The sequence below is a fragment of the Malus domestica genome, chromosome 07 (assembly GCF_042453785.1).
Source record: "Malus domestica chromosome 07, GDT2T_hap1".
Classification (NCBI taxonomy): Eukaryota; Viridiplantae; Streptophyta; class Magnoliopsida; order Rosales; family Rosaceae; genus Malus; species Malus domestica.
Window position 1 is genome coordinate 4,418,975 of NC_091667.1, and position 3,352 is coordinate 4,422,326.

At 34.8% G+C, this 3,352-nt stretch overlaps 1 long non-coding RNA gene across 1 annotated transcript; it reads right to left on the minus strand.

Moving 5' to 3' along the window:
- Nucleotides 1–2,289: 2,289 nt before the first annotated feature.
- On the minus strand, nt 2,290–3,352 carry LOC139197314 (uncharacterized). Its single transcript, XR_011582597.1, has 3 exons — nt 3,081–3,352; nt 2,675–2,942; nt 2,290–2,545 (listed from the first exon to the last, which is right to left on the minus strand). It is a non-coding gene; the product is annotated as an uncharacterized lncRNA (long non-coding RNA).

Consider the following 3,352-nt stretch of genomic DNA (forward strand, 5'->3'; position numbering starts at 1 on the left):
ATAACTCTTCAAAACGTAAGTTATGTGTCACGCACATGAGGCTGCATGAAGGGGCAAATACAAGTAACCAAATGTGAAAATTTTTAGCTATGGTCCCTCAACTTTAACCCAACTGGAGAAATTGTCCCTCAACTTTAACCCGATTAGAGCAATGACCCATCAACTTTAACCTAATTAGAGCAATGATTCATCAACTTTAACCCAATTGTAGCAATGGTTCTTCTAACATAACTCATTTTGACATAATTCTGACGAAGTTAACAAAATAGACTATTGCTGCACGTTTTGATGAGTTAAGGAACCAATGGTAATGAATATTTAGTTGAGGAACTATTGCTTCAATTGAGTTGAGAGACCATTATTACAATTTTCTCACTAGTAAAAGAGTGATTTGGGTATTTGAAATTTGATGTAATCTGTCAAACAATGGATCATCTTCCCACAAATAAAAGAGTGATTTTGGTTTAGTGTTATTCTCTTCCTAGAGTTTGAAAAGATTCCAAGTTCGAATTTATTAAACTCCAACTAAAAACAATGCTCAATGATGACAAAGAAAAAGTTGTAAGATTGACCTAATTATGGGTTTGTTTGAGATTGTGATGTTTAAAAAAAAAATTGCTTATTAAAAAATCTGGAACATTAAATGTATTTGGTAAAACACAAAACAAATTTTTTTTTTTTTTTTAAAAACTATTGTCCATAGAAAATCAGAAGTAGTGTCTACAATGCTTATAAAAAATGTGTTTTTTTTTTCCAAAGCATAGTAATCAATGCTCATTTAATAAAATTTTCAAATGAAAAGTATGCCCTCACATGTTTTACAAAATTACAATATTTACCCCTACCTTAAAGTCTTTGACAATTATTATATTACCATTAAATATTATATCATTTTTAGTCATTTAACATATTCAAAGCAATTTATATAAAAATTTACCACACTCCGACACTATTTTTTTTTTATTAAAAGCACTTTTACATTTAAAAAAAAGGTTTATCAAACACTAAACTACTTTATTCTACAACTATTTATTCTCACAACATAGCAAAAACAGTTGTTTTAAAAAGCACAGCAATACCAAACTAGCTCTATATAAATAAAAAGACTCATCAACCTTATAAATAACCACTCGATTGAGCTCAAAATTTTACCGTCAATATATGTGCCTTTGATTGGTAATTAACCAAAACATCACTGTTGTCTGTTGATACTTAGAAGTCGCCTTGAGATTTTGCTATTAGAAGGGCGGACACCGCACATTACAATTAAGATTGGAATCTTCTGTTGGTTATGTTTTGATTATATAATCAATAAGCCATTACATATGATATGAGTAGGTTTAATTACTTGAATATGGAAATTTCGGAAATTTCGAAGGAAACATATTGTAAACACGGAAATTCCTGCGATGAACGAGACAAGAAACACGTGTACAAAATAATATTTGTATTGATGATTTAGGGGTTACAATCTCTTCTACAAATTTAGCCTCTGATTCTATCTTTGCAATGGGTGGATTTGATGTTGTTGGTCCAAAAGGCCGTCGGGACTTGATCTTGGGATAAATAGTTGTGAAGATTTGTTGACGTCGTGGATCCAAATGACCATCGGGACTTGATCTAGAGATGAACGAATGATGAACGATGGACACTTTCTTCAAGGGCTGTCGAGACTTGATCTTGAATTAGTGGAAGTTCTTCAAGGACCGTTGGGGCTTGATTTTGAATGAGGATTTGACGAAGAACGAAGAGAGCTCTCTTGATCCTTCGAGATTTACTTGAGAGCTTTTGAGTTTCAAAGCTTCAAGGTTGTGGTATGAGGTGAATTGGTTATGAATTGGTGTCTCAAATGAATGTCTTGGCCTCCTATTTATAAAATTCCAAAACTTGATTTTTTTATTTATTTAAATAATTAGATGAAATAAATCATTTCTGACAGGTGTTAACACGTGTCCTATTTGATGACTTTTCCGATTTATTTTGATTTTTCGTTTAGTCACATGCTATGTGTAAAATTTATGTGACACATAAACATTGAAATTTTAATTATTGATCAACATTTATTTTACCGAAATTTCGATGTCTTCACATATATAACTCAAAAGTCGTCATCATGCACTCCTACTTTATTATTTTTGGGAGCGCAAATAACAGCTCCCTGTTAGAAGTCAAACGAAAGCGCTAAAGCAAGTTCAGACAAAGGGATATCTTAAATTGGTGTCACACTTCACATGTCAAAACGCGAAAGTAATCCTCTCCGAAGTAAGTTTCGTGCGCTCAGACAAAAACTTCGAAGCCAGTAACTGATTACCAAATAGATTCATAAGAAGTTCTACATCCAAGGTGCTAAGAGCATACCTTGTCGTTTTGAACTAATCAAAGATCTTGGATGACAGCATTATCTTCCGGTTCACGATGATTCATCCAACAGCTGTTTGATTTTTTCTTGTATGGGTTGTATCATTCGATTTTGATGCAAATGGCAGATCTTGCAATGATTTAGGAACCACCGGCCTGTAGACTTCTTCGGCTTCCTTTCAACTGGCTGTCAACACAAGCAAATGAGATAAAAAAAATGTTCAAGTACCTAGAAAAACATGCAGTACTTCCAGGGCAGAATTGAGAGCACGAAACCACATGCTGCTGCAATAAGCAGCTCAGCCTCATAGATTACCATGTAAAGTGAACCTCTGTTAACAGGGATGGGAATATTATGATCTCTGCTAAATTCAGCAGTAATTTTCATCCCTTGCCCCAGGTCTTATCACAGGGATCCAGAGATGTCATCAATGGGTTGTAAATAGAGGAACTTCAACTCGAGTCCTGGCAGGAAAGAAAACAATGTCTGCATCAAAATTTTGTCCTCTAAGTGCACCTAGCAATCTCTCCTTCTGGTTGTCCACCCATCTTTTTGGTTGGTTACCAATTTCTTCTTTTGCAGCCTGTAGAGATTAAAATGAATAAAAGTGAATTAAATTAGTATCATGCGTCATACGAAGACACATGCCTGTCCATGCTCAGAATGATGATTGCAATGAAGGATGTTATCAGTAATATGCTTCAACATCGAACAAGCATACCGTTTTCAGCTGCTCGGGGATCAAATCAAGCTATTTTGGGATGTTATGCCTCAACATCAAACAAGCACACCTTTTTCACCTGCTCCGGGATCAAATAGAGCTATTTCAAAGATCTGAGGTAAACACATCTTTACATGTGCAGTGTTCTTGAAGATCTTGCAGGGGTGACCTAGTTTCAGTTCTTCACTACTCGTGATGTGTGTGGTTGAACTCAAGCACAACAGCAGTTGCTGTGATCCTAAACTGTGCCTGCCAAAACAAATAAACTAGCT